Genomic DNA, 27,411 nt, shown 5'->3' with positions numbered 1-27,411 from the left:
GAATTTTTTTTAAATTAAAACATTGATTAGCTATGAAAACAATGAAATCGCTTATAGCAAGCTAATCCATTGCTTTTTAGATTGCGTGTTCGTGCTAAGTCGGTGACGTTGGGGCTGATGCTTAAGCAGAGGCAGGCCTGCTTTTCCCCCACCTTCGGGTGACAGCTCCCTCATCTAGCGTCCTGTCCCTGTGTTGTATGCACAACATTCACTGCTGGGGGACCGGACGATGTTTGACTACCTCACCGGTTGCAAATCAGTGAAGCCTACGATAATGAAGTGATCGGCACGTACAGTCAGAAGACGAGAAACATACTAACGGCGTGTTCCAGGCAGCACTCCACGGGCTCTCAAGTCAGAAGATCTGTATCCGAATGAAGGCTCCTTCGCGTGCGTGCACTGTGCAAGATGCTAGGTCTCCCCGAACCCGGGTCTATTTATTTAGTAGCGCCTACGTCACCTACTCCCGTGGGAATCAAATGACACAACGGACGTGAAAAGCGCTTTGCAGAGAAAGTTGTAGTATCTGCTTGTGTACACATCTTCATGGGGTCATCGCCACGATCATTGGCAGGCTAGGGTTTCAGGTGTCCCGTGAGGAGGACAACAGGGCATGTGACGTTGGGCTCAGGCTGCGAAGGGAAAGAGAATTAGAAAAACAGGAGTGCAGGGAGGTCGTGTTGACTCTAAAGGGAGCAGAGTGTTGGCCATCTTTGCCTTATTTTTGCCTACCCAGTTCCTTACCGTTTCCAGTGGGAGGGGCCATTGGTGTCCTGCTGCCGTGTGCTTCGGGCCTCTGGGGTGGCCTCTAAGATGTCCCGTAGTGGTGCCAGAGGCCTGCCACCTTGGGTCCCACTCCACGGCTTCGCTGAGCCCCCCTTCCTCATCTGCTCATCCACCTCCGGGCCTCCCGTCACCCGTCCGTCTTAATTACTGACTTAGAGTCTCCCCAGGAGCAGACTCTGAATCAGATCCCCCACAAATTACCCTCGGTTTGCCTCCACTCTGGCCATCTGTCTGTCTTTCCTGCATTCTCTTTGCAAATCTCAATCTCCGTGCTATCAAAAAAGGATCGCAATTTTAACAATTCGAGAAAATACAGTTAGGAAAATGATGGTGTCCCAGCAGTAAACAGGGTTCCGTGGGCAGAATGGACAGGGGCGAGGCCTCGGTGTGGCTTTGATGTGGGCGGGTCATGGCCAGTGTCAGGGGCTGGCCACCTGGGTGTTTACCCCGCAGGACGAGTGTCGCTTCTCCTGTGTGTGTGCAGAGGGCACACCCATCTCATGTAGGTCTGTGAAGGCATCTGGTCAGAACATCAGTGGCTAAGGACAGTGAGTCCCATCTTGGCCCACATGACCGGCACGATTTTAGCCCTGAAAAGCGGTTTTCTAGCTCTCTAGGTTGGAGGCCAGGGCACAGCGGACCAACCCCTCAAACTCCTGTCTCCTGCGGCCCCTTCCTTGGCTCCTCTTAGTCGGGTTATTGTGGGGATCACCAGCTGTGACCGCGTCGTCTGTCGGTGGGGGGTGTCCCCGCAGTGCAGGGGCCTTGGCAAAAACGTGATTAGAGAAGAAGAGCAGCGAGGTGGTCTGCAAATCAACAAGAAAAAGCCGCGTTCAGGGAGGACAGAGACTGTCTGACTCACGGGGGCAAACGCAAGCAGACACCCCGCCCTCCCCCCCCCCCCGCCCCCACCACCCTTCACGGTGCCGTGGCCTGGGTCCTGCAGCCCTGAGGGCAAATCTGGCGGTGGGAAACGGGGCCTGTTTCCAGAACGTGCACAGGCAGCGTGCTGAGTAAGCGCGAGTCGGGCCTCGCAGTCCGCCCCCCATATTTGCTTCCCGTGTGACCCGAATTCTTTTCATGCTACTTCCGCCTCGTTGAATTTTACGTCTTTAATTAATGTCGCGAAGACCTGGCCAGTCCCCGCTTTGGTTTCCTAGTGTTTTTGTTTTTTTCCTAAAGTGTGTGCAGTGCTGTTGCTGTGCTTTGAGAAACCCGAGGGCGAGGTGAGGCGTCCCGGGGGAGGTGTACAGAGAGGTGCTGTCATGCCTGTGAGTCCCAGGCAACCTTTTGGGGAAGGTCCGTCCGTGTGACACAGAGCAGGGCTTGCGCATGAGAGGCCTCATCGTTCATCATGAACATCTCTTTTCAAAAACCCGTGTCACACTGCGCTTTAATATTTGATTTGCCGTCTGTGAGGTCTGCTTTCGTGTCATTGATTTTCTAGTTTGCTCAGCCACCTCTCCTCGCTTATTTAAATAGCACCCAGACAGAATGAGTCAAAGGACGGGTGGCTACGGCAGGTCCACGGCCGCCTCGTCCGGAAGGTGAGTTCTCACGTGGAGGGCACTGCCGGCCAGGCTCCCTGTGAGGACGCCCCGTCCCTGGCTCTAGCCCTGCTGCTGACCGGCTGTGTGAGCTTCGGCAGGATCCTCCACCTCGTTTGCCCCTTGGCTTCCTTTTCAAGTTAATGAGAAGAGCAGTCGTGACAACCAACTCGCCGTGGTCCTTGAAAGCTCGTCGACGTGATACCAACCCTCTCTGAACTGCAGAAAGCATTGACTGACCTCGCGTGCACCTAGCTCCAGATAGGTATACCACCGGGTGCACGTGAGTGTGTGCGCACGTGCCAAACGCTCAGGCGTTTCCCGTTCACACGAAGGGAGACGTCAGTCAAGCCGAACTTGGGTCTTCCTGGTGGGCCTGGACTCCCCACCTCCCTGGGGCGGCCGCGTGGTCCTCCAGATGGGTCCTCCCGTCTGGGGAGGCGGTGTCCCGTCGGGTTCGGAAGTCATCTTTGATCTCCCTTTCTCCCCCATCTGTCCACCACCGATCCCGTCGGCTCTCCTGTGGAAACGTAGTTCCATCCGCCCACCCCTGGCACCGCCCCGGCCCGGCCGGCCTCCCGGCCTCGGCGTTGCACACGGCTCCGCACGCGGACCTCGCAGAGCTGCGAAGCGCGGGGCGAGGAGCCCTGCTCCGGACCCGGCGGTGCTCCCGGTGCCTCCCGCGTGAGATCCGAGCTGCCGAGCGTGACCCCGGCTCGTGCGCGGTGCTCCCGCCGGGCGGGACGGTCGCCTGGCAGCTCTTCAGCGCGCGGCGCCCCCTCTGACCGTCAGGGCTTTTAAAAGCACTTTATTTATTTATTTTTTTTTAGAGTGGTTTCACATTCACAGCAAAGTTGAGTGGAAAGTCCAGAGAGTCCTCCTGTGGCTCCCGGCCCCACGCACCCGCCGTGCACACCCCGCTGCCGGCGGGACGGGTGTCACACCGAGGAGTCCGCACCGACTGGTCCGCGGCACCCCGAGTCCGCAGCGTGCAGCAGGGGTCGCTCTTGGCGCGCTGCGCCCCGCGGGTTTGGGCAGGCGCGGGCTGGCGCGCGCCGCCGTTATGGCATCGCGCGCAGGCGCGTCCCTGCCCCGGGGGCCTCCGCGCCCCTCCCGCTCTTCCCGCCCTCTCCCCAGCCCCTGGCGCCACCGGGAGCGCCACCGTCTCCATGGTTTCGCTTTTCCCCGGATGTCATCGTCTCGGAGTCCTGCAGCCCGGAGCCTGTCCGGACTGGCCGCCGCGTCCCGCCGTGGCTGCTCGCCCTGCGTGGCTTTTCCCGCCCCTGATCTTAAGCGGCCCCTCCATCCCACGCCTCCGTTAGCACCTCCTACCCGCCTACATTTTTTATTGTTGTTGTTTACTGCCCGTCTGTCCCCAGATCCGATCCGAGGCCCTGGGGGAGTGGTCTGTGCTCCCATCGCACAGAACAGTCCTCGGCCCACAGCACCTGCGCAGTAAACGTTTCAGACCCGAATGCGGGGGTGACCTGAACCCCCAGCCTCTTCGCTCTGCTCCTCCCTCCTACTCGGTTTTCAAGCGTCGGACTCTTTCATTCACACCCATCCGGGTTTCGTTCAGAGGGGGAGGCAGATGTGCGTGCTATGTCTGTGAGCCTGACAATTATTTCTTGTTCACCTTTGGCTTCTGGAGCCTCGTGGTTGTCTGCCGAGTTTAACGGGTGTCCAGGAGGACGGCAGCTGCGGGCCTCGGCGGGAATCGGTCACGGTCCGAGGGAGAAAAGAGGCAGCAGAGAATGATGAAGGGAAAAGCGCGGAGAAGTGTGATTTAACATTTATCGAGTCACGCGTTGTACTCAGTGCTGTGTCTGTAACACACAACGCGGATGAGGAGACAAGTCAGAAGACGGGTGTGCACAGCAGTGCACAAATACCACGCCGGTGGAGGTATTTCTTTCGACGTCTCCTCTCCTTTACCAAACTGGAGTCTTATCAAAATCCACGGGCTGGTTCAGGGCAGGCAGATCGCAGCTGCTGTGTGTGGCCCAGTCACACCCCGCGGGGCTCGGAGAGGCCTGCAGGTCCATGACTGCGTTTTACAGAAACTTTCGGTCAGGCTGACAGACTTTCTAGGGAGGCCAAACCAAGTGAAGCCGAGTTTAATGTTCTCATTAAAATGTTAAAGAGGCTCTATTCATGAACGATGGAAGCCGTAATCGCTTTATCCTTGTAAACTGTGAAAGTGCATGGTGACCCCCTCCAGCCGCGTTCACCCGGCCCTCTCTGTCTTCATGGAGCTCTTGGCTTATCTGGACTGTGCTTTTCCGGGCGCAGAGGAGGCGATGGTTGGGGCGCCCATTCATCATTCTCAATCCGTTCTGTCCGATCTCGTTTTGTGTGCGCTGTCCGACTCCTTGATCGCGAGTTCTACTTTGGAAATGACATGGCCGATTAACACACTTCAGCACACAAACGTTACGGAAGGAAGCGTTTCTTCATTCTCCCAGAAGCGGTCGCTTCCTGCGAGGAGGAGGACGAGAGGAGGTGCCTGGATGCCGGGGTCCTGGCGAGACTGACCGGGGGATTCATCCGGGGGGCTATCGCGTGAATCGCGGGGCCGGGGGATGGGCGGGGGGCACTGGGACCCTCCTTTGGGAGGTGGCATATTTTCTTTGCTTCTCTTTGCCATTCTTACAACCCCAGCACAAAAACATGGCTCTAGAATTTTAGGCAGTGAATGAAGATGGCAAATGCAACTGTTTTTTGTTTTTTGTTTTTCCCCCTTGAAATACTTACAATGATGTATAGACAAGACTGAGATCATGGAGCTGAGGTTCTTACGTAGCTGGAAACCTCAAAATGACATTTAGGGGGCCGGGGGAGATTAAGCCACGCTGTCTCTTCTCCAATTCCTGATTATTAGAAAACCCTTGTCGTTGGACAGTAACAAAGCTCATCTCGTGATGTGCAGTACAGGGGCATAAAGTTTCCAGGGATTGTCTCAGAATAATTATTTTTTTTCTTTTTCCATTAATGGGTCATTAAGCTACTTTCTTCTCTAGATTAAAGTGCATATGTCCTAGAGCTGTCAAAGTCTTTTCTTCAAGGGTCGAACCCCTCTTCTCAGATGCTAGCTTAGGGCACTTGTTAAAACTGGGTCGAATAGAGTTGAAAGCTAGCACAAGACAGGCTCTCTACGTGATCGATTGCATAAGGGTCCGAAGAGATTTTTCTGGAGGCATCGCCATCTCAGTCCACTGATGAGAATGACGTTAGTGTCAAAAAACCTCTCCTAGTTTTTGAACATGAAGTGAATTCAGAACAAGATCTAACAAATTACCACTGCCAGCCAGGGCCAGCCGCGCTTCCAAATGCTTGGTTTATTGATGTGTCATGACTTGCAGCCCCAGCTTTGGGGACCTGCTAACCTGGTCCCCGAATTCCGAGGTGAATCCAGAGAGGCTGGGGAGTCTTAGGGTTATAGTCAGCCACAGGTCAACCAGTTAGGTCCATTCTTCCCCTCGTCTAAGGTGGGGTTACCGTCTTTTTCCTGGTCTGTGGAGTGAATCCATTCTGGAACGTTCTTGACTTGGAAAGTCTTGGCAGCCTGTGGTCAGGTCCTCACCTCCCTGCCACGGCTCAGAAGCCGCCGAAGATGTGTGATGGTGTGATGAGGCCATCAGTAATCACAGGGGAGGGACCAAGTATCGGGGGGGGGGGGGGGGCAAATGGAGGGATTGAATACTTTATCCGAGGCTCCTGTTTTTTTTTTTTTTTTGAGACCCGTCTGCTTTTTCGTGTCTTTCTATTTTCTTATGTGCTATTAAAATATTAGTTGTCACCTATGACTAGGTGACAACTATTAAAATGTTAGTCGTTGCCTGCTCAGTGTCCCTCTTTCCCTTCTAATTCGTGGAGGTGAGTTACATCCAAGACCCTATGTGGACCTTATGAGTAGGTGACAATTCTAAAAACCTGGAAGGATTCTCCGAAGTGTATTAGTGTCTGATAACATTTCCTTCCAGCTACTTAATTCCGTTGTGTCTTCGCCTTATATTGATTGGTCGGTTAATTGTCTGATTAATTAACTCATTCATTCATCAGACAGTTGGGGAAACATGTCATATCTACGACACCTAGGTACTGGGGGAAAGGGCAGGCAAACCAAACTTGGTCTGCCGAGGTTTTGCAGATCGTTCGCGGGGACTGGAAATTAAAGCGTGGGATGCCCGGAGAACGCCAGGCTGCTTTCCTGCAATTCGGAAGGTGCGCGTGAGAAGCCGGTGTCACGGCCTCCTCCGCGGGGTTCTCCGCAAGCGCATCTCACGTGGGACGCGGCCCCAGATATTTTCACGATTACAGTCATTTCCGTATGTTCATTAAGCCGTTGCTCGCGAGGCTTCCCGCTGGGGCACTGCCCGAGCCTTTTCGTGTGCCGCCTGGGCCTTTGTCAGGAAGCGCTGTGTTCATTCATCTGCCTCGGGCTGGCCCTGGGGCTCGTTTGAGCTGTGCCGGGAGGGTTCCTGGGATTTGCACAGCGAGGGATAAACTGAGGAAAGGGTGGGGTTTCCGGCGGGTTGGGGGGATTGCACTTCCGGAGAAGCAGGCGTGGAAGGAGACCCCGTCACCCTGTTTTTTTTTTTTTTTTTTTACATCTTTGTCCCTTTGAGCACAGATCCCAGAATCGTTGTACATTTTAAAATAGGCTAAGATGATGCCAGCTTAATACGTTTTAAGAAGTCTCCTTTGCCTTCTCCACGGTCCGGTCTGCCTGGCCGCAGGCCGGGAGGCGCCGAGAGCTCCGTGTGCGATGAGGGTGGGGCCGCGGAGGGGCCCCGAGGTTCTGCTGTGCTCGCCAATGCCGGGGTTCGGGGTTCGGGGGGCCTGGCCGCATGCTGGCGACAGAGAGGAGACTCTAGGGAAGGAGAGAGCAGAGAAGAGGGACTCGACCTTTGGGGATCTTAGCGAAGAAAAGCGAAAGGAAGAAGAGCAGTGTTCGGGGGTCCTCGCTCCTCTCCTTATCTCCGGCTTCTCACGAAACGGGGTGTGCAGAAGCAGGCGGCGGGAAGGGAAGGGGTTGGGTTAGAGGTGGGAGGGGGGCCTTGCAGGTCGTGAGGGAAGCGAGCCGGGGGCCCCAGGAGTGAGTGAGGTGGGGAGGAGACGGGATAAGGGTTACTTAATACAGGGGGACAGACGGGGGAGAGGGGCGTGTGCACCCCACGCGGTGGTCCCGCAGAGCCTCCAGCTGCTCCCAGGGGTGCGCCTGCCGAACAGCCGGGGTCCCTGCCCGAAGACGTTTCCCCGCCTTCTGCACTGACTCTAATGCCGTTCTCCTTTTGGGCCCCGCGTGGCCGAGTGGGGTGTCGTGGACGCTGTGCGATCGGGTAGCAGAGGGGCAGGCCCGGCCCTGTGACGTCTCGGTCCCCTTGCGGCGAGCGCTCCGCAGCCTTCCGGGTCACTTCGTCTCGCATCCGATGTTTGCCAGTCCTCCTTGTCCGCGGGGAGCTGAGGTGAAAAGGGAACAAAAAATTGTAGGGAAGGGCTGCCGCGTTTATAGCTCGTGCATGCAAATATTCAACACGGTCGGGGGAAAAAAACAAAGCAAAACCGTGAAGTCGTGATCCCACAGTTCTCTGAAGCGAGGTAGCTGACCTTTCTGTTGCTGGCCTGGGTTCTTGGCCTGATTCAGCACCACACCCCCTGTGCCTGACGGAGGGGCTCCTTCTCGAAAAATCTTTCCTCCTCTCTTTACGGAGCTCAGTCCGGGAAGCCGCCCCAGGGTCCCAGGCGTGGTTCGTAGCCCCGCGGCCTCCTCTGCGGCCTCCTCTGTGGCCTGGCGTGTGTGCTGGCCTTCCCGTGGGGGTGGGGGAGGGCGGGGGAGGGGCGGTTGGCTGCCATGCTGTGCTGTGCTGTGCGGTCTGTCCTTCCACCAGGCCTCGGTTTTAAGTCCCGCAGTCGTCTTTCACCTCGGAAACTGGCAAGAAGTCTTCTTCACACTTAAGAAATGTGATCCTTTACGGGCCAACCCCCTAAACTGTTTTCGAAGGATGTGAGGTTCTATTACCTTAACGAGCGGAGGGCTTTCCTTGTTTAGGCTCGTTCAGCTTGGGAGGCCCTGGCCCTAGCTGCCTGAGTGACAAGAACCACTTGTAAAGCAGAATTATTCTCTGGATGATTGACAGCTCCGAGGCCGCGTCCGGGATGGGACTGTCACCGGGTTAGCAGCAGGCAGAGGCCTTCCCTCTCCCGGGGCGGCGAGCTGGCAGAGGGAGAGGGCAGTGCGCAGCCTGGGCTCGGCGAGTGAGGCCCGGGGCCCGCTCGCGTGCGTCCACACAGCTCTCCGCATTCGGTGTTCGAAGTGTGTATCTAACGAGATGGCCTTCATCTTACAGGTCCCTTGCGGCCAGCATGAGATCGTATTGATAACGCGTGGAGGAGAGAGCGCTCGCCGTGGTCAGGTAAGAGGCTGGCACGGAGAGCGCGTGACCAGCGGGACTCGGGGCAGGACGTTTGTCACTGCGCGAGAAGCGACTCAGCTCGGTCGTCCCACTGAAACCATTCTCGTATGCATGTCCTACTTACTTACGCCCGGGGCGTAGAGGGCCTGTCATATCTCAGTGAACAGGTGCACCTGGGAGCATCAGTGAAGTACCTGTAACAAACCTCTGTAGACAACCAGTAAGGAAATAGGGCTGCTCACCTGAACTGCCTTCCCTGCTTCTACAGAGTTAAGGTAGAATGGTTACTATGGTTCATCATTATTACCTTACCTTATCAGAAGGCTTTTATCTTTTCAATAGTTATGTAAATATGTGAATACTGAAGACTCTCCTAATTAAAGTCTTATCTCTGTCCCTTTATCTGAAGTTACTGTTCTAAATATTCTTTGCCTTTTCTTTTAAAATAAACGCGTGTCTCATAACTTTGATTTACCCAAATAGGTCGCCAAGATTAATTTTCCATTAACCTTTATTGCTTCTGTTTCTTTCTAATCGTCTTCTTAGAGGATTAAACAGTCCCCATCGGGTCGGTCTCTGCATAGACTATGAGCCATTGTTTTTCTTCGATGGAGCTGATGTGGGAGGTGGTGTGGAAGGTGGTGCCCCGTGGTCCCGTGACCGCACTGGCCGCATTAACCGCGTCGAAGCATCTGTAGATGGAGCCACAGGACGAGTTCTGTTGGCCATGTGGGTCTCGGAATTGGCCGCGGTTCTTTTGTGACCCAGGCTGTTTTAGTTTTCTCTGGGGACCCTACCGAATTAGCACAAACTGGGTAGCCGGAATGACAGACACTCACCTCGCGGTTCTGGAGGCCGGAAATCCACGATCCGAGGATTAGTGGTGTCGGTTTCTTCTGAGAGTTTGGGGGAAGAACAAGTTTGAGAACTGTCTCCCAGCTTCTGGTGGCCTCAGGTGTTCCCAGCCTTAGGTGAGCCTCTTCTCCTTGTGTCTTTACATTGCCTTCTTTCTCTGTCTGTCTGTCTGTCTATGTGTTCAGATTCCCTCTTTGTATAAGGATACCTGTCATATCGGACTAGGAACCATTTTCATGACCTCATCATAACTCAACCCTCTGCAAAGACTCGACTTCTAAATAAAGTCTCCTTTACGTATACGAGAAATAAATCAGGGGTTCAGCATCTTTTTGGAATACATGCTTCAACCCATGACCCCGTCTCGGGGAAGACGGCTTAACTCCTTTTGGTGACCCCTGAAGAGACGAGCACAGTGCCCGTTGCTTAATATTGGCAGAGACTGTGACCTTCAAAGGCCAAGGGCAGTGACCAGACGTGGGCAGGTGTTACGCTGACCCTTGTCCTCAGCGAACTCTTACTTTCAGAGTTGTCCAAGCTAAACAGCATCATAAATGTGGTAAAATTTTTCCTACACAGGCAGAAGCAAGTAGCGTTTTTATAAAATACACCCCTCTGTGTGAGCAAGCCCTGCATTCTCTGGGGGCATCGTGGCCGAGCTGCCAATTTACATGCCGCCTGTGTCAGCGTATCAAGATCTCTTTCCAGCCCATTCCAGGCCATTTAAATCAGACTTAGGCGGGCCGGTCTTTCCTTCCAGCTGCATTGCCTCACGCTCACACTTATTAAATTTAATGTTTTATTCCCTAGCACTAATCTATAAACACCATCCTGAAACAGATCTGCTCTAATCATGTCTTCTCTCTTTCCTGTGCGTCTTCAGCTCAAAATCATTAGAAGGTCTATCTTTTTGAGTGTTTAGATTTGACCGCTGATAAGATATAAGGATACCGGTCTCAAGGCAGCGCTTAAATGGTCCTCTTTAGAGATGTTTATTTAGAAAGCCCTCATATTCTGTAAGTGTAGAGCTTTCAGACCACGCCCGCTATTAACTTCCAAGGAAGGAGTACCTCTTTGTAACAGAAGGAAGCCTTCTGCTGCGAGAGGTCAAAAGCCAGTGGGATTTCCTTCTGGGAGCGAAGCAGGTATCTTTAGGGCCCGTGACTTCCTGTCAGCCCCTGGCTGGCGCTACCTGTGGGCAGGCCGGGGTCTAGACTCCGACAGTGGCTCGGGCCCTGCCTGCCCGAGGCTGAGCAGCAGGCGGCTGGAACAATGGGCTCACTGGCATCCCGACCCCACAGACGCTTCCTCATTCCCAAGGGGGGCTGCGGGCTGTCTCATGGCCAAGGGAAAGCACTGTCCTAGACAGCCCTGGATTTATAAGAGGATGACGGGTAGTAGAAAACGAATATGACAGTAAGAACTCATTTTAGCATTTTTCACCCTGATATTGGTCCTAAGAAAATTGGCAAATCAAGGAACCTCCATTTCCGGGGTGTGTGGTGCTCACAGGCTCGGTTCCCCGAAGTGCCCCGTCCAGAGGGGTAACGCCGTCCTGGTGCCCCCACGGCCTCCTCTTCTGGTGCGTTTTGTCCAAGCGCTTACCACCCCTCGTCAGAGACTTCCGTACCTTATCGCGTGGGGCCCCTGCTTGTCTGGTTTGCGAGGGCTTCACTAAAATCAAAACAATTAACTTGTATTCGTCACACAAGGACCAACTCAGAGTGATGGCAGACAAGCCCCTTGACAGTTACACGTAGAGTCCCAGGAGCCGTTGCTTTCTGGCCATTAAACTGCCCTTACACGCCGTGCTTGGAGCTCCGCAGGGTGCGCGCGCCACAACGATTACAGCAGTCTAAGAAATCGTACTAACTGGGTGGTTTCGCGTGTACCTGATTTCACATGTACCTAGCTTCTCCGCTAGTAAAGAAAAAGCAAACCGGAAATCACACCTCTTCTGCCCTGCAAAAGAAGGTATTGTTGCTGGGTCTTTGCCCGCGTCTGTTTTGCATTCTCCAGCTTCACTAATTTCAGATTTCTGAAAATTCAACTATGGCAGCTCTGCGAGATTGATAATAACGTATTCATTGTTAAACTGATTTTTTTTTTTTAAAAAAAAGGGGAAATAATTTCCATGTCTTTTTAGTTAGTAATTAACATGGTAATTTTTTTTTTTAGACTTCTGAAATTAGAGCGTATTTGTGATCCATGGGAAATATTTAAATTAAATTAATTATACTTCGAATCGAGATTCTATCAGACTTTCTCAGAAAATGATTACACGTGGGTGAGTTAAAATATGAGTCTCAGCGTTTGTTCTTTCTGAGTTTTTCTTCTGCCTCCATCTCTTGATAGCTCCTTCTTTGTTTGTTTCTCTTAAATTCCCGCGTTTGTGTTTGGTGCTTTTAAGCTGACGCTGTAGAGCAGTGGGCTCCTCGCAGAGAACTCCGAGGCCGTCGGCTTCGTCTCTCGCTTCTCCTGCCGCGAGTTACCACTGAGTCCTGTCGAGGTCCTATAATTCTTCCATATTTTCGCTTTCCTTCTTTTCATCTGTGAGCGTCCTTTCCCAGGCTTTTCTTTTTTGTTGTTTTTCTTTTTTCCTTTCTTATTCGTACAGCCATTCAGTGTGTTCATTTGTCTGTTGTTTTGTCATTCATTCATTCATTCATTCATTCGTATAATATCTTTCTCACGTGGGCCAAACATTGCTCCGGGGACAGCGTCAAGGACACTCTAATGTACGTGGAAGTGATCGTGTAGAAACTGCCGCTGTGACGGGGGTGCGCGCTGAAGTACACCTTGCACACGGAGAGGAGCAGCTGACTCGGCTTCTCGGAGGCAGGAAATGCTTTGAAGGGAAGATGGGATTTGAGCGCAGGTTGGAAGGAGCGGCACTTTGCCAGGCGGACAGGCATGGTGGCGCGAGAACATTCGGAAGGCGACGGAGGGTGGGGGCTTAGCAGGGGTCCAGGTGTGTCCTTGTGCACCTTGCCGGTGGGTTGATCCTGGGAGGACGACTTTGAGGTTCTGCAGGGAGGCAGGAACCAAGTCTTGGAGGTCCCTTACGTACTGCCGAGCCTCGCTTTCTGCCCCGTGTCTACAGATTTCAGGTGCCTTCAGCTCCTCCTGCCTGTTGTGGCCAGCTGGCTGGGTAAAGGCTGCTGGTCTTCTGCCAAACTCCCCCCAGGTCCTGCTGCTTCTCGAGCAGCGGTCTCCAAATTTTGTGGCACCGGGGACCGGGGCTCCCATGAGCATCTAACGCCTGAGGATCTGAGGCGGAGCCGAGGCGGTGATGCCGGCGCCGGGAGCGGCTGCAGACGCAGATGCGGCTTCGCTGGCCTGCCCCTCGCCTCCTGCTGTGTGGCTTGGTTCTTACCAGTCTGTGGCCCGGGGGTTGGGGTCCCCTGTTCTAGAGGGAGGTCAGGCCTTCCGAAGCTGGCACTCGAAGCTCTCAGCCGTTTCCGCCTCTCATTTACTCCGGAAATCACTCGCTCCAGCCGGGGGCGCCTGCTGCGCCCCCCCCACACAGCTCCTCTCCCCTCCTAGCTTCCGTCTTCACAGCCCGCCCCTCCTTCAAGACGTCACTCAAATTCGCAAATTCGTACTCCTTATGAAACTCTTTCTCCACTCACCCGTAACTTTGCCCCTTCTGGACCTCAGGAGAACTTTCTGTGGACGCCTCGCAGTTCTCACCGATGTCACGAGTTAGGCGCGGTGCTCTCAGGAGCACGGCTGGGTGTGGAAGGGGAGGGCTGGCTACCTGTCGTGTGTGCCGTTTCTCCCGTGAGCGCGGCGTCTGGCCTGCGCGGGGCGCTGCCTCGGTGTTGGTTCGGTGGAGGGAGACGGGCCGAGGCGGCGGCGAATGTAACGTCCAGGTGAAACTCTGGCAGAATAATCGTCGGCAAGGGCGGAAGGACGACATTGGACCAAAAGCGGTGAGGTGTCCACTCTGAAAACTAGTTACCCTGCCTTCGGGCTTAGACATGGGAAGGAGAAGATCAGGGAGCCATTGAGCCACAGGTGGCCAGTCTTGACGGTGAGTGACAAGTGACATGACAGGTAAAAGCACCTATACCACATGCGTTAGGGTGTTCTGGATCTTCACACAAGACGGCCTCCGGAAAACTCGATTCCATTTCATTCTCCTCAGTTCCGGATCCGGAGACAGTCACAAATTCAGAAATATATTTATGACAGTCTATTGCCACTGAGCTCAAAAGACCATAATCCTATTACTTGCAATTTCGAAAAGGGTAAATAAACATGAATAACCGAAAGGAGATATCGATTACGGAAGCAATATGAACAGGAATAATGGAATTAAAGTAATTGAGGCAATGTTGGGCCTAATGGACCTTGTTGTCTTAATGCTTTTCTTCTGCTCTTTGCATCGAGTTGGCCCTCGAGTCGATCGGACCCTGCGCGTCCTGTCGGAAGGACATGATGGGAGCGCCGAGATGGCTGTCTGTAAAAAGAATCAATCTTCTGCTCGTGCAGAAGACCATCAGTCAGTCTGGGAAATCGATTAGCCGGCATTTCTTATATTCGCCTTTAAAGATCACGAGACGAATGATGAGAACGGACCGTCCGCCTTGCGGGTAGTGGATCCTCAGCGGCCGTTTCTCGAGTTAACGGAAGAGCGGCCTGAGTGTCCGGCGGTCCTCCGTCGGTGCCGGCTCAGCCCGTCCCGTCACCTGACCGACTGCGTCTCACGGCGCCGCGGCCGCCGGCCACGCGCCCCCGTCCATCGCTGGACCGAGTTCTTGCGCGTTTCTGCCGCCAGGCCCTCCGGGGCAGCGTTCCGTTCCTTAGGGTCAGAACTGTTTGTTGTCCCTGACCTTGCTGCCCTGTAGAACACTGGCAGGTTGTGCTTTATTTTATTTTATTTTTTCGAAGCATCGTTTTGATGAAGTTACTTCCTTTTCAGAAAACTTCGATGTCTCCTCTTGGTCCACGGAGTCGTAGGCTCGTGTTTCTAAGGGTCCGTTGCCCACTAGATGGCTTTGAAGAGGTTTGGCATGGAGACGCCTCGCACCGCCCACCCGCACTGAGCTCCCGCCCAGCCTCCCGCCCCGATGGCTGGGGAAGGAAGACACGTTGGTCCCCTCGTCGTCCTCGTTCATGCTGAAGACGCCCCGTGCCCTCCCTGGAATCCTTCTTCTCGTATCCGTATCCAATCAGTTAAGCGTCCGTGCAGCCAAAAGCAGTCGTTACGTTTCTTTAAACCGTGCGTCGTCAAAGCCTGTGTTACGAGGGTAATTATCTCAGTGGCGCAAACGGTGATGGGACTCGCAGAGATGCACGTGCACAGCAATGAGGGTTATGCCAGCGCGGATGGCGTTTCCGGTCTCTGCGAGGGTGCACCCTCACGACCTGAGCATCGCCGGAAAAAATACAGTGTTTTACTCCGTCTGCTTTCACAAGTTGGTGGCGAACTAAACCGGTATTTCACAAAATTATTTCAAAAATCTTAATGACACACTATGGTAAAAAAAACAAAACAAAACAGAATAAAGGCTTGAAGCAGCTGTATCGTAAACAGGAGAGCTGTGTATGATTTTTTTTTCTGATGCCAGCAGCCTTAGTCTGCGTACAATAAATTGTATTCCTCAGTCAGTTGACCGCTTTATATCTAATGCGCATTATGCAAGCTCTGCAGAAGAAAGGTCCGTAACGTTTATTTTTCGACGCTGAGTTTGAGCCCTTTTTCCCCCTGTCGCGTTTTCCTCTTATCATTCCACTCGTTTGCCTGGTGTCTTTCCCCTCCGAACGCGCTCCTTTAGGGTAACGATCACTTCGAGAATTCGTAGAGGCTCCTATGAAATGAGCACGTCCCTCTCTTACTGCCCTCGGTGCCGCCACGTCGTTAGGGCGACGAGATGTACCCGCTTACGCGAGCACGCAGCTTCGAAGCGCACTTTCCCCTAAATCCCCGAACCGCAGTCTTCCTTGAACGCTTTTTTTTTTTTTCCCCTCAACGTTGGGCCTTGTCTTAATATTGAAAAAAAAAAAAAATTCGAGTAACCCTGTTTCAGCACCCAAGTGCAGGGATGAAGGAGCGACCGGCAGCTTTCAGCTTACAGATGATACGTCTCCGTCCCCGGCCCTTCCCGAAACTCTGTGCAGATGGCGTTGTCAGGGATCTCCCTGAAAGGCGCGCGCCCATGAGAACACAAACGAGGCAGCGGCCGCAGTGCTTTGCGGCCTGGGACGTGGGTGGGCGGGAGGCGGCTTCCTGAGTCGGCCCGGGAAAGTGGAATCTTCCTCTGGCAGAGGGAGAAGGAAGAAGTGGCCCAGCTTATGCTGATGAACTCCGTAAAAGCTCGGGACTTTTCAGCGACAAGAACCCCCCGAGAAATGAGGGCGAAGACAGGATTCAGACTAGGAGTGCGGGGCGAAAGGTCAGCTCTGCTTCCCAACTGTGTGCAAGCGAGTGACTGCCCCTCTTCCTCTCCCAACGGAAAGATGGGGATGTTTTTTATTTTTTATTTTTTTTTTCTGTTGAGATGATAAAATGGAAGGTTTTTAGGTTAGACAGTATCAGGAAAAGTGAAAAGTGGTCGTCGATAGGCTTGCGGTCAGGGAGATCGTACTGCTGTACCAAATCCTGGGGATCGCCGCCACTTGCTTCCTGCCCCTGCCTGTGAGCGACTCCAGGACACCTGGAACTCTGACCTTCAGACACAACTCAGAGATACCAATACCAGAGTTATGAAGAGGCCTGACCAGAGCGATCCTACGATAAACCTTGACTCCCCCCAGCCTTCCCTTCAACTTTCCAGCTCTCCACTCTGAAGGACTAACAGACAGCCAAGGATCGCTGGACGTTTAAGGAAAGTCTCCATCACGAGAGACAGTAAGTAAAACCTGCAAACAGAAAAAAGAAGAACAGCAACTTGGAGAAAACAGAAACTTTGCGGGAAGAAGAAATCAGTATCTTCAGAAAGATAAGGACCGATCTTGCCACCGTGTAACAGAACAGAGTTTATGAGGATTACTAGACACAGTTAAGGGAATGTCCCAGAATGTGAAGTAAGAAGAGAAAGAATAGAGAGTAATACAGAAACAGTAAGATGCTTATAGGATCGGTCTGCGAGGTCCAGAGTGGTAAACACCAGACTGAGAGAACATGGAACCCGGAGGACAGAAAACTGGAATAATTCAACAGAATCCCCCGCAACCGGAGACAGACGTTTCCAGATTAGACGGTGATACAAACACCTCTTCACGAAGCTCTCCAGCACTGCAACGTGTATTAGTAGATGGCGGCCCAAATCGATGAAAAGGGGGACCCAGGGTCCCCGTGACAGGGCCACCACAAGGGCCAGCCTGGGGACCGACCAGGACTCGAGATCATCACGCTGGAGCAAGAGGAGAGACAGGCTCAGGGGAGGCGTCTCGAGGGCGATGCTGGGAAAACCCCCGACATGTCCGTGCCGGGAGGAGATTTATCGACGTGAGGAGGCTTCGGGATAACCTCGCGCTAAGTGTATGGGACCTTACACTCCGTTAGGAAAAGTAACGGGAAAAGGAAACGTCGTCTCGGATCATTACGTGACGCAGCCGCTAACTGAGTCTCTGTCGCTGAGATGGAAGGTGGCCATGGCTATTCGGAATCGCGATGGAATTCTGGAAGGTGGGGCCTGATAAAAAAAAAAAAAAAAGGGGCCCCCGACTTCCTCCCTGGGAGGCCAACAGGCGACACCTAAAATCGAAAACCAAGAGGTCGTAATGCACCCGAGCTATTTAAATTTCAGTGGCGATAATTCGGCCTCATTATGGCGCACCTAGAAACCGAGACTGTCATAAGCTAGGGACAATATTTGGGGCATATTGTGCAGATACGGGACTTCCAAATCAAATATTTTCCAGTTTTCTAATGAAAAACGTGCCCTTGCCTTCATGAACATCCCTTCTGTTTATACTGCTTTTATGCCTGAAATAACTAAATGTAATTCTTGATCCAGATTTGAAGGATTCTCTTCGAATTTTTCATTAGTGACCGTCAGATACTATTCCAGCAGCGATAAAAAAGAACTCAAGCCATTTTCACCAAAAACTTTCATTGTTACAGCAGTTAAAATTAAGTTTTAAAAATTCAATAGCTTTAATCCTTTCCTTTGTTAGGTAAATGCAACACTCCGATCCTTCCCGTTTAATTGTTTTCCTGGGAAGTAATTAAAAATAATAATGAGGCCCTAATTTGTAAGAGGCGCTTTCATCCTGAGAGCAGTCACCCCATGGATGCCAATAAAAGATCCCATTCGCCTTAGATGGGAAGAAGGATGTGAAACCTGTAAGGAGAGCATGTGGGGAGCTGGTCCCTACACCTTTGCCCTCCAGATCTGCCTCCCCAGCTTTCTAGAACCCCCGCCTTCAGCCCGTGTGTGGTACCCTGTCTGTCTGGGACGAGAACTCCTCCGGCAGCTTTGCGGGCTGCTTCCCACGATGGCCGGGGGCCCCCTGTGCAGCAGCCCGTGGAAGCCAGTGTTTTTGGGGGTGGGTTTAATGCCTCTCTGCGGAGCAGTGAGTGCTGTGTCTCTGGAAACCAATGGCCAGGTGTGACCTGTCCGAGGTACCAGCTGCCACAGGCCCCACCTGCTCCCTGCGGCCGAGGGATGTCAGCCCTTCACAGCCAACCTGGGAGCAGCTTGTGGCACAGCGGTGTGCCCGGGGCTGCTGGTCGGGAAGCCCTGATTTCCAGATGTGGGAGCAGAATCCAAAATAATGGCTTACGGAGCTGAAGGCTGTTCACCTTGGAGCCGAGGACTGTTTAACTGTTGGAATGTGTTGCGAGTCAATTGGGATAAATAGAAACTCATTTAAAAAAAAAAATCTGTCCTGTGGTCACCTTAGATTTCCCAGACCTTTTGACTTATCCAGGCATTGGAGAGAGCGGCTTCCAACTCTTTTCCTGAGGTGAGACAGTTAAATGCATACAGTCGTAGAATACGACCTACATCTTGAATTCAGCGGCTGCTTATGGATTACCTACGTGCCGCATTTCCCCATTTGTCTCGAGAATTAAGATAAAGAAATGGACAATGCATCGGCAAAAAAAAAAAAAGCAAACTTCACCTTTTACCGGAAGGAAGAGGAGACGTTGGAGTTAGTGGGGGCCGCGTGCAGCCTGCGCTTTGACTCTTCCACTGACCATTTTCCCGCTGTCTGCTTCGCATGCCCCTCAGGAAGCTGGTAAGTGTTTCCGGAGAAGAGTCAGGAAAACCGATGGCCGCCCTTTCCCTAAATTAGCCGGAAGAGAAGGGGGCGCTTGAGACAGAGCAGGGGGCGCGCTCCTCGGCAGAGGACGGGGAGGGGTCCATGTGGCGGCCTCCGTGATCCAGGCCGGCGATGGAGACGGCGGCGCTGTAACTCTCGGCTCCGGGAATGCGCCTGCCGGGCCCCGAACTTGTCCTTAAAACCCTCTCAAGGGTCCTGTACTTTCAGCCCCAGGTCTCTGTGCTTCGTTTCTCCTTTTGTTCTTCAAACGGTCTCATGGTGTTTTCCCGTTTCCTCCTCTGAGAGGTTCGGAGTCATGCGTGGTGCCCGCCGAGTCATTTGGGGGACGCCTGTGACATGTCTCGATGATGTTAAGCCACTCAGAATCCTAGAAAATAGTCCCAGCTTGCATTCGAAGTAGATTAATGCAGCTGAACTTTGGAGTCTTAATTTTTTTTTTTTAGAAATTTACATTTTTGCCAGTGATGACTGACAAGCATTGGCATTCCTTCTGCCCGCATCACTGATTACAATGGCAAATACTTGCGAAAAATGCTAGGGTGACTTCTTACTCTTTAATAAGGAGCAGAGTATCGCTCGATCCATTTAATGGCTATTTCATATTTAAAAAACGATTTTCTAAACACGTATCCATAACTATATGTAACATGCACATAAGTCACAATGGGCAGTGTATTCTGATACCCGTGCCCAATATCTGTGTAGATAGGATCGCAAGTCTAAGAGAGTTTGCCAAGAGCAACTGTTTGGTTGGGGGTGGGGCGGGGAGGTTTCTCATTTGAGGCTTCATCATGAGAATGATGAAAATAGGGGTGCTTTCAGATGAAGTTGAGATAGTGATCACTCAGGCAGTTAGCAGCTTTTTGCCCCCCGGATTTCCTGGTTGTGAGCTAGAGGCAAACCCAACCTTATGAACTGAGTCAGGAATGGCGGGAAACCAGGACGAATTCATTATTTGGGACCAAGGAAACCCATCAGACCTTGAATTTTCCCAGTGGAAGATGAACAGGCGTCATTTTGCGGGGCTGCGGGATGCCCGTTCTGAGTGGACGTTAGCAGGAAGGCGGGAAGCGGGTGAGTCACGGGGAGGGAGGGTTCGTTGAAGGACCCGCAGAGCAGAATGGGCGCAGGGGCGGGCGGGGGGCGGGGCGGGCACACGGCTGGGAGGAGAGTCGGGAAGGGGGGCGTCAGCGGGTGGACTTTCAGATCTCCACGGAAATGTAAGAAGAAATGTTTGCAACATTTGGAACACTTGGCAACAAGCGACATGCTCAAAATGGCATTTGGGGGAAATGGTTCTCGCCGTGAGTTACAAAGTAACTCAGAGGCGGAGGAAGGCTGGCTGGCACGTGGTAAGAAGGGACAGGGATTGGGCTTGGCGACAGGATCGATGGAAAAGACGGAAAATGAAGTCACAGGTAACTTTCAGTTGAGGCTGCGTCTCCGCCGTGGAGAACCCCTCGTATCCGTAACGGTCCAAAGAAAGAAAGGAAGCAAGAGCAGGGTGTCCAGAAGACTGTGCAGCAAGTGACCACATGCCTTCGGGGACAGGTCACGTCTCTGTCCAGCCTGCAAGTCACGGAGCCGGGGAAATGAAACAGTTTGCAGAAAGCAGGAATCGGTTAAGTTCATCAGTCCTCCTCTGCATGTGCCGTGACCTTTCCCCTCGGCCCACCCGCTCCCAGGAGACCCTGGGGCAGTCATTGAAGGCGTGGGGTCGGAGTTAGAGGTCGCAGAAGGAGGCGCGGGCCTGGGAGCGTCGGGGTCCACACAGCAGGTGGATCTGGGTGTTTGGCTAAGCACCCCATGTCACAGAGAGGAGGGAAGACAGAGACTTGGGCGCAGGTGGTGTGAGCTGCTTCGTGAGAAGTTCACGAGAGAAGGCAGCCAGAGAAGGAGCCCTCAGCATGGCATTAACTCCATGAAATTGTTTGATCTACACTCGAGATGGGTATTTGCTTCATTGCTTCATTAGAGCTGACAGTGTGGTTTGCGCTTTTAGGCCATAAATGAAGGAACAGATTCACCCCCCTACACACACCCCCCCGCCCCCGTCCCACACACACACACACACACCAAGACTTCCCATCCACAGAGAAGTCACAGTCCAGATACAGCCAAAAGAGCCCCAGACTGGCATGCTGAGCAGACGGTCCACCACCAGGAAGGTTTTCTTGAACTTCTCCCCATTTGCGAATTCGATTCACCCTTACTCTTCTTACAGTTGACCCCCTAAATTTTTAAAATGAGCATCAGGAAGGAAATTTTAAAGAAAACACTGCGCTCCGCAGGCGTGAGGCTGTTTAAACAAACAGCCAACTCAGAACTGGGTGAAGGTGGTCAAAAGAGACAAACTCCCAGTTCTAAAGTAGTCAGTCCTGGGATGTGTGTACTTGGTGACGACAGTTCATGATACTGTAGATCTTAAGTCTCATAACAAGAAGAAACGTTCTTTAACTACGCGTAGTGGTGGATCGTGATCATTCCCAGTATACGTGTACATCGAATAGACACCTAACATTAATATAATGTCCATTAAATGTCAATAAAAACTTTCTAAATAAGGGAATACATGAATTTTTACATTGTTATCAAAATCAGCCACATTCCCCACCCACCAGGATCGATGGTAACACTGTACTTGGTTAGCTCTAAGTTGGAGACCCCTCTGAGTCTTGTATCCGTCAGGGTCTTCCGGAGAAACGGAATCAATGGATTTGCGTGCATGTGTGTGTATGCACACACGCATGCATGCACGTGCACATGGTACACATGTGCTAAGAGATTCCCTTTAAGGAGCTGGCTGGCAGCTGTGGGAGCTGGTAAGCTGGAAATGTGCAGGGCTGAGCTGCAGGCTGTAAATGCCGGCGGGGTTTCCACGTCCCAGCCTTGAGGCACGATTCCTCCTCCTCCTGCAAACTCAGTTTTCGCTCTTCAGGCCTTTGGCTGATCGGATGCAGCCCACCTGAGCATCCAGGGTAATCTTCTTGACCTAGAGATTGGTCATGTCATCACCTCTACAGGACGCCTTGATAGCAACGTCTAGGCTAGCGTTGGCCCAAGCAGCTGGCACTGCGGCCCGCCGAGCTGGAGGCCGGAACCCGACCCTCACAGCTCTCTCCTTTTTACCGGAGTGAGGGAGCAGAGTCGGCTGTATTTCGCCCCATTTCCTCACTGTTGACATCTTTACAGTGGAGAAAGGTCCTCTTAGCGAGTCGGTGGTGGCAGTTTTAGCGATCCTTGCTTTTCCGTCAAATTATTAAATAAAAAAAATTGTTGGAAAAGCTGGGGGACATCAGCACCTTAATTCTGTCCCACACGATGCCGGACGGTCTTGTCTGCTCTGCGTGGTGAGTATCGGGGTGAGGGGGGTGCAGGTGATTGACGTCTCTAGCTGGGCAGTGAGACTGCTCAGCTTCCTGTGTGACAATCACGGGGATGTGGGGAGTTAATATTTTCTGGGAAGAATTTCAATGTTAGAATTTACTGTCTTGTGCACATATAAATTTGAAGCCTTAATGTTATGCTCTTCTGGTTATCTGAATTTAATATGCATGCAAATTCACAATGTATACATTATGCCGAGAACATAATTTATAAATCGGTACTTTCCCTGGTTGTTAGTGATTTGGGCCACTTTAAAAATGAATGCCTCGAAGGAATATATATTATCAAATTTCTGTGTAGCACCTTCAGTTTTCAGAGAGAAATATGGAGTGCGTTCTCTCCGGGAAAGGTAGATCTCTGCTCTGACGTTCTCCGTGCGCGAGGGACTTCGGCCTCGAGCCAAAGATTAGGATGGTTTGGTGTCTCGCTGTGTCGACTGGGTCTGGATTACGCGTCGCACACGTCGGCCTCCGCTGGCGATGCAGGGAAATCTGTGTTTGCGACACCGGATCGCAGCCCGGCGCCATGGGGGGCGAGTCGTTGCTGCTGGCAAACGCGCCTCGCATAGCAGAGGACTTGCAGGTGGAAGGTGACCAGTTCTGCCTGGCACGGCCCAGAGCGGGACAGTCCCAGAGGCAGACTCTTGCCTCCGGCTGCCAATCCGGCTTGTCGTCTCGGCGGCGGGAGCCCAGCCATCGGCCCTGCCCGCAGCCGGGGCCCCCAGGCAGCCTCGGGCTTTCTCTTCCTTGCACCCCTCCAGGCCACCCCGAGCGTCTCTTCTTCCCCTTCGGATGGCAGAAGCCTCATCGCTGTCCTGGCCTCTCTTCCGTCTGTCGGTCCCAAATGAGGCTTCCCAAAGCCTCCTTCCTGCTCTTGGAGAAAGTCTTGTTCCAGCTGAGCCCGGTGGGGGTCCGGCAGTCTCTGCAGGAGGCAGACATCCGTCCTGACCCTCGGCCATCCACTCTGCCTCCTGATTAAAACCACTCTGTAGCATTCTTCTCTCTGAGCCGCGGGCATCTTCATGACCGTTGGCCACCTCCTCGTCCACTTTACCAAGACCGAGGGCCGCTGGACAGGGGAGGACTCGGTCTCTGAGTCATCTCCATCCCACTCGCAATCAACCCCTTTTCAGTGATGATGAGTGGGGACTCCCGCTGACAAGTTTACTGCCACCGCCACCATCGTCCCCATAGATACCGTCGCCGGCCTGTGTGCCAGCGCGGGACCAGTAGCGGCACCGAAGGGGCTGAATCCATCTGGCCCGTGGACACGGATTCGAAACCCAGGCCGGGGCCTCTCTGTGCGACGCGAAGCCCGCGAAGGACCCGGGTCGGGATGGGGGTCCCGCCCGGCGCCGCCCGGCACCGCGAGCGTCCTCGGGCGCAGCCGCAGCTGCCAGGCTTGGAGGCGACGTCCCCACCCCCGCCCCGCACACGGCCCTGCCGGCGGGGGCACGTTCCGCCGGACAGACTGCCAGGGACCGTGACCTACGGCAGATACGTGAACGTCACGGGGAAACAGAGCGGTGTACGAGGGGCGAACGTGAGAAGGAAGGAACCGCGAATGAAGGGGAGTCCGGCTTCTGCTTCTGAACTGCGTGACAGCGCCGGGCGGATCCGATGCGAGCGCCGGGCCAAAGGTGTTTTGCGATCACGATACCCGGGCGGAACATTCTGCGGCGGCTCCTCTTCCCCTTTCTTCCTCCCCTCCCCATTCCTCCCTTTTTCGGTAATAGTCCTAGCAGCTTAGAAGTGTGTATAATACTCAGGGTGACTCAGGGGTGGGTGTTTCTGCGCCAGATTGCGTCATGAGTACCTCTTACCGCAAGGTCGCATGTGCTGCGGGCAGAGCGGCCGTCTAACTGTCATAGAATGTTCAGGAACAAGGCCGCCGCGTGCTTGGTTTTCCTCGCGCTCAGGAGCCGCGAGTGTAAGGACGTGAGCCTGGCTCCCTCTTTGACTCCCACGTGGACCGATCCCTCCCACGGCTCAGGCGTCCTCAGAAGCGTCGGGGTCCAGGGGAGTGACAGGGTCACTGGGAGGAAGCTGGGAGGAGGTGACCTGTGAGGATGGACCAGACTGGACAGGCTCCGTGACGGGCCAGCGCGGCTGAGGAAGCAGCTTCCAGGTACGTCCCCGACCTGAGCATCTTCCCTCGACGCCCCGTGCCGACCGCAGGCGGGTCCCCACGCACACGCGCGCGCGTCGCGGTGTAAGCAAGAGCCGTGGCCCGACGCAGCGGCCGGCAGGCTCCGGCCCTCGGGGCAAAGCCAGCCTGTGGCCTGTTTCTGTAAGGAACGAGGGCTCAGAATTGTTTGTGCATATTTAAAACCTTGTCAAAAATGAGCAAAGAAGAATGCATCTGCTAGACACAATATTTAGCGCTTTGAAGCCTAAAACAATCATTCTCTGGCCCTTGCCTGCTGACCGCTGCAGGGAACCGGCCGGAGAGGCCCCGTGACTCTTTCCTGGTGGCCTAGGAGCGGAGAGGCTCTCCCCCACGCCCGGGCCGTGCGGCCGATGTTCTGGCGGGTGGTTTGTCCAGAGAATGTCGTCAGCAGTGTTGACTGTGACTTGTAGGTGGCAAGTGACGAAGGTCCGTGGAGCAGAGGACAGCACAGGACGCGGAGGGGAGGGCCTCTTCCTGTGGGGCAGCGGTCCCCAGCCTGTGTGGCACCAGGGACCGGGGCTCCCGTGAGCGTCTATCGCCTGAGGAGCCGAGGCGGAGCTGAGGCGGTGACGCCGGCGCTGGGAGCAGCTGCAGACACAGACGAAGCTTCGCTCTCCCGCCGTGCGGCCCGGGTCCCGACAGGCCCTGGGTGAGTCCAGCCCGTGGCCGGGGGGCTGGGGACCCCTGCCGTGGGGGACGCGCACTCTCACCTCTGCCAGGGAACCCTGGGAGGCGTCGCCGAGCAGAGGCATCCTGCGGAGGGCAGGGAACGGGGACGGAGGGGGGCGGCGGCCTCAGGCACGAGCGTTCGCGGCATCGCGCGGGCTTCGGGGTTCCGCTCACTCTCTGCAGCGCGCGGGGCACGCCTCGTTTTGCAGCCGCGAAAACCCTCGAAGCAGACAGAGCGCTGCCTCTGACCTCGATTCACGGAGAATAAAAGGACTGATGCGTCATCAGAGCTGAGCCCTGTTCGAGGTCATGCAGTTGTTATCCGGCGGGGCTGGAAATCAGACCCCAATATCGTAACCCGAAATCCCGAGCCCCATCCTCAGCGTCAAAGAATTGCCGCGAGGAAGTGCTAACTCCACACCCTCCGCCGCCCCCCCCCCCGCACGAAAGTGTTCTCGCTGCGCGTTAAGTTCGTTCGTACCGACATGTTAACAAAAGACAACGAACATGGGTAGAGCTGGAGCCGTTTCGTGTTGCTCAGCTCAGTCCCCTTCTCCCGTGGGCAGGCAGGTGTGGAGGAGGCGCTCCGCGGTGGGTGTGCATAGTGACCTCCCGCGTACACAGTGACCTGCGTGTGCACGGTGACCTCCCGCGTGCACGGTGTCCTGCCGCGTGCACGGTGACCTGTTGCGTGCACGGTGGGTGACCTGCCGCGTGCACGGTGACCTGCCGCGTGCACGGTGACCTGTTGCGTGCACGGTGGGTGACCTGCCGCGTGCACGGTGACCTGCCGCGTGCACGGTGACCTGCCGCGTGCACAGTGGGTGACCTCCCGCCTGCACGGTGACCTCCCGCGTGCACGGTGACCTGTGCGTGCATGGTGACCTGCCGTGTGCACTGGGCCGAGTGTGTCTGGGAACGCTCGGCTCGCACCACGTTCTCGGAAAGGCTAGTGCGACCTTCACAAAGAACCTGTGGGAGGAGCGCTTGTGAGAAATAATGACCCTGTGGCAGTCTTAGTCAAAGTTAGACACGTTTTCACTATTTCCCATAGACGTCAGAGCACGACACCGTGCCACAGGGAAGTCGAGGGCCTGTTCTGTGTGCGGACGCTTTGGCCAGGCCGGGAGAATTTTGTGCATTTGCTCACCACGTCCGCTCTGTGATGTTTTTGCCGTGACCGAGTGCAGAGAAGCCAGCTGCGGACGGTGCTCGTGTTCCGGCCTGGCCTCAGCCCGACCGAGGCTGGGTCCGGTCCTGGCCATGGTATTGCTGCTGCCCACGGCCGCCACCACAGGGAGCCCATCACGGTCACCGCCGCTGCCAGTCTCTGGGGTCCCAGCCCTGGGGAGCGCTGAGTCCTCTTGCTCAGAAGGACCCCGAGCGACTCTGGGATATGCCATCACCGTTCATAAAGTATGTGCAAAAATAAAGTCTTAAAAGTCACGCTCGTGAAGAACGGAGGGCAGGAAAGTGAGCCGAGCCATTCGTACGGTGGGCCTTCCTTCCGCGCGAGGAGCGTCGCTCTCTCGAAGTGGGCCTTTCGTCCCCGGCAGTGGGCTTACGAAGGCCAGGCCAGCCCGGGCCAGGGCGCAGCAGCTGGCTTCGGTCTTGACCTTGCTAAGCCCTCGGGCCGTTCCGACCTCAGCTCCGGCGCCGTTTCTTCGGGAGCCTCCTGCCCACCCGGGTCCGGCGGTCTCCTGCCAGCGCCACCCTCCGCATTCTCTCTCTCAGCGTCCTGTTCCGTTTTCCTCACAGCGCTTATCACTCATTGGCATGGTTTTTGGCCCGTTTACGTCTTTCCTTGTTACCTCTGGAATGTAAACTCCACGCGAACAGAAGCCATCCGTGAGCTCTGGTTTCCTGTTGCTTCCTGTGGCGCCCGGCACGGGGCCTGGCCTTTTGGTAGGTGGTCGGAAAGTCCACCACGCGACTCAGTGACCGGATGGGTCAGTGGCTCCGTACGTGCTTTCCTGTCGCTCAGTCCCACCGTGTCACGCCCGGGCGCTGGGTCGCGGTCTTTTCCTAGCAGAAGAATACAAAGGGATTATATGAGCTTCCTATCATTGCCGTGACAAGCTCCTGCAACCTTAGTGACGTAAACAGGACAGGCTCACCACCTTAAAGTTCTGGAGGTCAGAATGTCAACACAGGTCTCAGTCTGCTAAAGTCAGGGTGCCAGCAGGTGCTGGAGGCTCCTGAGGGAATCCGTTTCCTGGCCCGTTTCAGCTTCTTGGGGCCACACACACAGCTGCCTTCTGCCTGGAAGGCTGGCGACTTTGGGGCGAGTCTGCTTCCCGTTGCCATCGCTCTGGTTCTCCCTAGGTGAGGAAGTTTCTGGG

General features: G+C 54.4%; 1 protein-coding gene across 6 annotated transcripts in view; it reads left to right on the top strand.

The window, feature by feature from the left end:
- Window positions 1-27,411, top strand: part of ENOX1 (ecto-NOX disulfide-thiol exchanger 1) — a 436,596-nt gene that overhangs the window by 88,859 nt on the left and 320,326 nt on the right. For all 6 annotated transcript variants that reach the window (XM_036228929.1, XM_036228928.1, XM_036228932.1 and 3 more), the window contains exon 2: window positions 8,684-8,749. The gene's annotated coding sequence lies outside the window, so the exon portion shown is untranslated. The remainder of the gene's footprint in view (window positions 1-8,683; window positions 8,750-27,411) is intronic.

Source organism: Rousettus aegyptiacus, unplaced genomic scaffold, assembly GCF_014176215.1.
Source record: "Rousettus aegyptiacus isolate mRouAeg1 unplaced genomic scaffold, mRouAeg1.p scaffold_m13_p_11, whole genome shotgun sequence".
Lineage (NCBI taxonomy): Eukaryota > Metazoa > Chordata > Mammalia > Chiroptera > Pteropodidae > Rousettus > Rousettus aegyptiacus.
The sequence above is the reverse complement of the archived record's forward strand: the minus strand, read 5'-3'. Positions and strand labels throughout refer to the sequence as shown.